Source organism: Mauremys reevesii, linkage group 7 (assembly GCF_016161935.1).
Source record: "Mauremys reevesii isolate NIE-2019 linkage group 7, ASM1616193v1, whole genome shotgun sequence".
NCBI lineage: Eukaryota > Metazoa > Chordata > Testudines > Geoemydidae > Mauremys > Mauremys reevesii.
The window spans coordinates 8922273-8930935 of NC_052629.1; positions in this window are offsets into that span (position 1 = coordinate 8922273).

Here is an 8663-nt window from a genome sequence, read left to right on the forward strand (position 1 = left end):
ACATGCAGTAATTATTTAGTCAATCAGCACCTATAATGTTTAAGGATCATGGTACTGTGCCTTTAAAAATAGAAAAGTACTGGTGTGTTTCCTTCTCATTGAATATACCAATTAAGTGATTATAAAAGAAGGCTACTGAGCAAATTGGCTTATCTATAATACTGCTGTTTAGTGCTTTGTCTATAAAGCATTTAACAAACTTTATCTAATTCTCCCAACATCCCTGAGAGGTAGGGAATTAACCTCCCCATTTCACACATGGGCTAATAGACAGGTGTTAAGTGACTCGCCCAGGCAAGAGTGTGAGTCAGAGGCAGAGCTGGAATCAGAACTGGAAATCATTCCTTCTCCTTCATTCTTAGACCAAGCTGCCTCAGCCTCTTTGTTTCTGGTAAGTATCTGGAACAACTCTGGGCATGTGAGTCTGGGCTCTTCCTCTCACCATTCCAGCAGAGAACAAGTGAAAGGGGCCAGCAACAAAAAGGCTGGCTCAGAAGGACGGGAGAAGTTAGCACATGCCTTGCCATAACTCAGTCCAAGCTACCCAGCGGAAAGCTACTGCATTGCAGGCACTGAGCCAGAGATGTCAGAAGTGTGTGGGTGGAGGTGATAGAAATATCAGGCTGTGACTCTCCTCCCGTTCTGGACCAAGAGTGAACGGTGAACTGCTAAGTCAGCAGCCTGGTGCCTTTAAGAGCAGATATTCAGTGCTGGGCCGGTGCACATCTTCCATCTGCAGACAGGGACACCCTCTAGTTTTCAAGGCACCTTTCAACCACATGGGAATGGGAAGCAGAAAAGGGGAAAATATCAGGTTTTGGTTTAGGGCAGGATATACACTCAAAGCCTGGAATCCGAGCAAGGCCCCTCCCCTGTTACCCAAAGCTAGTCACCCAACATGCTGATTATGTGTAATGCACCAGTCATAAAGCAGTGGGTGTATATTAAAAATCAAGGAAGAAATGGAATGGAAGTGCAAGGTGTGGGGGGGAAGGCCTTGGAAATGAATAACCGTCTCCTACTCAGCAAGCCAGCTCTCTTATCTGTATTAGTATTAAAAAAAAAAAAAACCCACCCACCCTAAGAAGTGAACTAAATCTCTCCTTATGTACTAGAAAAATCTGAGAATGATTGCTTACATTTGACAGAACCCAAGTGTATCTGTATAGGATATGTGAGTAGGTGGTGAAAACTCAGCAGCTGAAGTGATGACTTCTGTTTTATTTATTTAATCTGTAACTGTTTTTTTAAACCCAAACAGCAGCCTGCTATGGAAAGCATCTTCCACTCAGGATTCATTAGTTATTATCAGTAGCAACTCTGGCTAATTGCACTTGCACTGTGATTGACAGCCCTTGATTAGACACTGTTGCTTCCCTCTCCTGGGAAAGGAGATCCTTTTCAAGTCAAAGATTAAGTCATTGCTAAATAGGTGATGATTTCATGGTGTGTTATTGAAGCACATAGCTGGACTAAGGATTGCCACTACTTCAATTCCTCCCCCTCCCGTAATCTTGCCAAGAGAGGATGGCCCAAATCCTGGATCTGAGCATCTCCTAGCTTTGGGAAGGTTTGGAACAGCACTGACAACTAAATTCTCCAGCTCAGGCCCATCCCCGCTAGGAACTGAATACAAACTTCAGTGAGTTTATTCTATGAACTCAGTGTTATCACGGTCATAAGACCTTGACTCACATACCTGTCCCTGCATCAGATTAGAGATGTGTACGGGTAGGAGCTTCAAGATGTAGGAGTTTTAGTGATGCGCAAACCTCAAGAGACTTTGAGACTGGGTTTGGTTCAAATAAGCCTCGAGAAATTGGGCAGACTTTATGAAAAATTCCCATGCACACAGTGGCTTCTCCATATAGTAACTAAAAAAGTCCTCCTGAGTTTTCAAAATTCTGCATGGTATCTGGCCACACACATCCATCAGATCCTACTCTACCCTTGGATCCACACGTGGGGCTTCCACTGATTTCAATCTGAGGCCCATGCCTGCATTCATTAGCTGTTTGGCTCCCTGACTGTCATAAAAAAGCCTTCACAATGCTTCGAAGTCACTGAGGACCTGTGAGTCTCCTTGCATCTGCAATCACATGTGTTCACACAGAATTACGTTGCTCATGTTATGCAGTACTCACTTATGAAGCAGGTTCTAAGCACTGTCTGCAGTGTTCATGAGTGCCCTCTTAGACTGTTTGCACTTTCATAACTCCGACAGTGCACTAGCACCAGCGTGGAACAATAATGCAGACTTCCCTACCTGGGATGGTTGGGTTGGCTCCCAAGCTGGCTGGACTGTCCCAGCTAAGGCCTGGTCTACGCTGGGGGGCAATCAATCTAAGTTACGCAACTTCAGCTACGTGAATAACGTAGCTGAAGTCGATGTACTTAGATCTACTTCCCGCGGTGTCTTCACTGTGGTAAGTCGACAGCTGCTGCTCCCCCATCGACTCTGCCTGCGCCTCTCGCTCTGGTGGTCTAGATTAGACGTGATAAATCGCTGCCCATTGATCCAGCAAATAATGTAGACAAGCCCTAAATGTAACACTCAAAATGAAGAAGTCCTTGGAGGAGTCCTCGTTGTATTGAACAGCTGCCCTTCTGACCTCAAACTATCACTTCCCTTATCTTGGGGAAAAACTAGCAATGCCTCAGTAATCAAGCGATGATTATGTCCCTGCAGTAATAACAGGAAAATCTTCAATTCTTAAGAAAAACTTCCTCAAAATAACTACTTCAAACCACAGCCCACTGTGTGTAAGGTTCCGAATAAATCTCAATGGCATGATGGTAGAAACACCTGTAGGTGGTTTTACTCTAGAACTACCATAAGGGAACTGTGCCGGAATTAGTGCAATGGTAAGGAATTAAGAGAAGTGTCAGTGTATACACAGCAAGCTAGAGATTCCCTTCTTACTATTCCAGGGAAAGCATAGAATTGTAGGACCGGAATGGATCTCGAGAGGTCATCTGGTCCAGTCTCCTGCACTCAAGCAAGACTAAATATTATCTAGACCATCCCTGACAGGTGTTTGTCTAACCTGATCTTAAAAATCTCCACTGCCTCCCTAGGCAATTTATTCCAGTGCTTAATCACCCTGACAATTAGGAAGTTTTTCCTCATGTCCAACCTAAACTGCTCTTGCTGCAATTTAAGCCCATTGCTTCTTGTCCTATCCTCAGAGGTTACGGAGAACAATTTTTCTTCCTCCTCCTTGTAACAACCTTTTATGTACTTGAAAGTGCTATCATGTCCCCTCTCAATCTTCTCCAGACTAAAACAACCCAATTTTTTCATTCTTCCCTCATAGGTAGTTTTCTAGACCTTTAAAACATTTTTGTTACTCCTCTCTGGACTTTCTCCAACTTGTTCACATCTTTCCTGAAATGTGCTGCCCAGAACTGGACACAATACTCCAGTTGAGGCCTAATTAGCATGGAGTAGAATAGAATAATTACTTCTCATGTCTTGCTTACAACACTCTTGCTAATGCAAAAAAGCAAATAGAATTCGGGGATGTAACAGCGTTACACTTTTGTTGACTCATATTTAGCTTGTGATCCACTGTGACCCCCAGATCCCTTCCTGCAGTACTCCTTCCTTTTAATCCTATCCTCCAAAGCACTCGCAACCCCTCCCAGCTTGGTATCATCCTCAAACTTTATAAGTGTACTCTGTAGGCCAAAATCTAAATCATTGATGAAGATATTGAACAGAATCGCACCCAGAGCTGATCCCTGTGGGCAGGGGCGGCTCTAGCAATTTCGCCGCCCCAAGCACGGCAGCACGCCGCGGGGGGTGCTCTGCCGGTCGCCGGTCCCGTGGCGCTGGTGGACCTCCTGCAGACGTGCCTGCGGAGGGTCCGCTGGTCCCGCGGCTCCGGTGGACGGGCCCCCGGAGCCGCGGGACCAGCGGACCCTCTGCAGGCACGCCTGCGGGAGGTCCACCGGAGCCGCCTGCCGCCCTCCTGGCGACCGGCAGAGTGCCCCCCATGGCATGCCGCCCCAAGCACTCACTTGGCGTGCTGGGGCTTGGAGCCGCCCCTGCCTGTGGGACCCCACTCATTATGCCCTTCCAGCTTGACTATGAACTAGTGATAACTTCTTTTCTGGGAATGGTTTTCCAACTAGTTATGCACCCACCTTATAGTAGCTCCATCTAGGTTGTATTTCCCTAATTTGCTTATGAGAAGGTCATGCAAGACAGTATCAAGATCCTTACTAAATCCTTACTAAAGTCAAGACATCTACTGCTTCCCCCATCTACAAGGCTTGTTACCCTGTCAAAGAAAGCTATTAGGTTGGTTTGACACAATTTGTTCTTGACAAATCCATGCTACCTGTTACTTATCCCCTTATTATCATCTAGGTGTTTGCAAACCCTGACTTCATTACTCAGGAATTGTTACATTTCCCCTACACAAAGGAAAGTGATACTTTGAGGTCAGTAGCTACAGTGGCTAGTTTCAGCTGATTGTCCCTAACCCTTCGTCTTTGGGTATCATATTTATCAGAGTCAGCCCAGCTGTTCTATAAAACCAAGTGAGACATCTCTCACTATCTGGGGAGGATCCAACTGGACTTTTAATTCTTTTTCTTATTTGTTTGAAAGGGAGTTATAGTGCTCACAAAAAGACCTCTTTAGTTTTGGAGACTGAAGTCCTCTAGCAACTGGACATGCTCTCATGCAGTGTGAGTAATGTACATTTTCCTCACACTGAGCTTCATTCCTGTTCCATGGGGACCATCTTTAAGGGTGAGAGGTTAGTTAGGTCTCCACCCCCTTCCTCCTTTAGATGGTCTGTCTGCCTGACTCTCCCAGTTCTCTAGTGATCATCTAAATCAGGGGTCGGCAACTTTTCAGAAGTGGTGTGCCGAGTCTCCATTTATTCACTCTAATTTAAGGTGGGAAATGGGAGTGAGTGGAGGGGCAGCGGCGGCGGCTCACACTTCCGGGAGCAGCAGAACCCAAGCACGGTGAGGGGGAAGCCGGGAGGGAGGCACGCCTTCCACTGGCCTGGGGTCCTGGCCACCGGCCCCACTCAGTCTTTGCCAGCCTGGGGTTCTGTTCACTCAGCTGGCTGTGCACTGAGCGGGGCCGGCAGCCAGGATCCCGGCTGGCAGCCATGTGCCAGGCAAAATCGGCTCGTGTGCCAAAGGTGGCACAGAGAACGAATGACTGTTTCATCAACCCTAAAGGGGATCCATAGAATCATAGAATATTAGGCTTGGAAGGGACCTCAGGAGGTCATCTAGTCCAACCCCCTGCTGTATAGGAGGGAAGTTGACTGCACTACCCATGGACAGTTCTGTGGATAAACAGGTTTTGGTTTACTGAGGTGTCACTCAATTCTGCTGCCTTTCACTAGCACAAGACTCACTTCACCTTCCTCATAGGTGTGTGGGAAATACATGTGCTTAAAACAGCATCTGGGAAATTTGCAAAATGCTTTGTGAAGCTATGAACTCTGCTTCCCACACACCTGATGCACCATGTAGCGTTTTGCTATGCAAACATATGATGCATCAGCAAGGAACTCTCTAAAGATGTATTCACAAAAATGTGCAACACAGTCAAGAGATTTCTTGGGCAAACTCCCACATAGTTCTCGTTTATTTGCAATGATTCATCTGTCTTTACCTGTTGTTGCAGTACCGTCAGATTCCTCCTCCATGACAGGTTCCCTTCCACTTTGTTGATAATGATAATGCTTCCAGATGACTCATGTCACCAGGCACCCAGCTTTTGCAGATACCTAAACAATGTGAACTAGGTGACTTTGTATGAGACCAATATGCCTACAGGCAATATAGGTAAAAATAGTGGTATATGCTTCACCGCTACCTTCTTCGGCTGCCAATCTACATTCAAGATCGTGGTCTGTAGTCAATGATTTTTTTAACAATGCCATGTTAGCCAGGCCCTGATACAATCATTTGGCACTTTCTAATAATTCTTATATAATTCTATGAGAGAAATAAAACTAGAGATGGGGTCCAAACCAAGACTCTGGGTCTAAGCATCCCAGAATTTTGAGAGTGTTGGAAATCAAAATTCAGATCCCAGTTTGCAAATTGCCCATATCTTTGTAATAAGCAAACACCAAAACCCCAGATCTAACCAACTCTGAACTCTGGTGGTGGTTTACATCTGGGTCCACATTTTGTGACTTGAGCTCATCTTTAAATAAAAAAAAATGAGTGATAGGTGAACTTCAAAATGTTGAGGTTGATTGATTTATTTATAGAGACCTCTATGATGCACATCACATCGTATCTGGATCTGAGCATCCTCACAAGCACCAGTTAAGTCCCACAGTACCCCTGTGTGTTCAGTAAGCATTCTTATTCCCATTTTACAGATGTGGTAATTGAGAAATTTAAGTGCCCATGGTCATAGAGGAGCTGGCAGAGCTAGGAATAGAATCTGATTCTCACTCTGCCGCCTTAAGTACAAACCATCTTTCCTCTCAAACTGAAATAGAGTTCAGAAAGGCCCATGAAAGTCTGGAAAGTTATCTGAACTGCCTGATTCAGCAAAACCAGGCTGGAAATCTCACCAGAACAGTGGTATTTTGATCCTTTAATTTCCAGTCCTGGTCAAAGTACAGAAGTTTCTATTCTATTCAAAGTACAGAAGATTCTATTCTAAGTTCAGAGTTGTGAAAAATATATACATCTATAACCTCAATTTGTCAAACTTCTTTAGAAAAAAGTTGTGCAGGACTTCTTTACCCAGCCTGCTGGTTTAAACGTCCGTGGGCCAAATATATCCACGGTACAAGAGGGTAAAACTCCATGGATTTCAATGGGAGTTGTGCCCAGGTACATTGGAGTTGAATGCAGCCTTCCATGATTAGATGAGAGAATTTTGTTTATAGTCAAATTCCATATCGATAGAACTTGGATTAGACATGGTCAAGCTTTGAGCATCCACAGCTGGTTGCAGCCAGTTCCTTTTGTTTTACAATTGCCCACCAAAGAATGCAATTACAGCAGAAAGATTCTCAGGTTCTCATTTGTGTGTGAAGAGATGAGTGCTGTGCCTTCCTTTGAATATGGCGCTAGTCATTGTTGGAGATAAGGGGTGAAATTTTGGCCCCATTGAAGTCAATGACAGAACTTCCATTGACTTGAATAGGGTCAGGATTTCACCCAGAGTGCCTACATCTGTTGGACCAGACTGCTCTAATCCAGTGTAGCAATTCTTGTGTTCCTACTGGTTTCTCAAGCATACCAGCTGCTGATGTTCAGTGCAATTTTAGATCAATATTGTGGATGGATAGTAAAAGCAAAATTGTGTTAAAACCAGAGATAAGTAATGCCATTGACTTTCAGGTGCCTGGGTGAGCTCTGGCCTATGGTATGTTACACAGAATCAAACATACTAAGAGAGATTCAGATCAAGGAGGGGGGAAAGCCAGGTCTTGTGAGAGTGCTACTTTTAAAAAATAATCTCATTAACATTCCGTTAATGTCCAGGTGTCACATGAGGAATCAGTAGCATTTCTCTGGAGAGAATTTTCCAAAAGAAGTACTCTTCCAGGGGGATTGCCAATTCTTGAAAGGGATTTTCATAAAATCACATTGTAGTTGAAGTTTGGCATGAGCGCTTTTGTTTGTTCTGTTTGTGTTAGATAACCACTACTCTTCTAGCAGGTCAAATCTAGCTTGTCAAAAACTTGAATTCTGGGACAGAAGTGAGCAAATGAACAATAAAGATTTAAATAAATGCCAGTTGCTCATTTTATATCCATATTTCTCACTTGATACATTTTTGTGCCACCTTCTCCTAAATTTATTGTAATTGGGAACAGGACATTGTAATTGGGAACTCACATGCTTCAGTTGCTCTTGTTTTACATTATTTTGTTTGCATTTGAAAATGGCTTACTTGGGCAAATCAGAAGCCAAATCCAATGTTTTTCAGTTTCAAGTCAGTGGAAACTTTATTCTCGCTGTTCTTAAAAATGTGATGAAAATGAGATGCAAAGCTTTAGTGGTAGAGGCCTTGGTTTTCCTTTTCCTTCAATGCACTTTGAAACTAGTGTGCTTTTTTTTTTTCACTTCCTTTTCTCTGTCAAATCTACTTCACAAGAAATCAGGAATACATTTCACATCAAATTCAACAGAACTTCACCACCTTTGAATTCAGAGAAGGAGAAGTCCGTATATAGCATTATTTCTTCTGGTTCTCTATTGAATATTTTTTACTTCTCATTGGGGGTTGATTCTCTTTCCTATGTATCTGCTTTACCTTTTATAGCACCAGTCGTTTGCCCTAGTGCTGAAGCTTCTTTTGGCAAGCAGGGTACTGGCTACAATCTCTTAGGAGCATAAGAATGGCTGTACTGGGTCAGACTGATGGTCCATCTAACCTAGTATCCTGTCTTGTGACAGTGGCTGGTGTCAGCTGCTTCGGAAGCAATGATCAGAACAAGGCAACTTCAAATGACCCATCCCATGTTGTCCAGTCCCAGATTCTGGCAGTCAGTGGTTTAGGGACACCCAGAGCAAGGGTTGTCCCTGACCATCTTGGCTAATAGCCATTGATAGACCTATCCTCCCTGAATTTATCTAATTCTTGTTTGAATCCAGTTATATTTTGACCCTCAACATCCCCTGTCAATGAGTTCCACGGATTGATTGTGAATTGT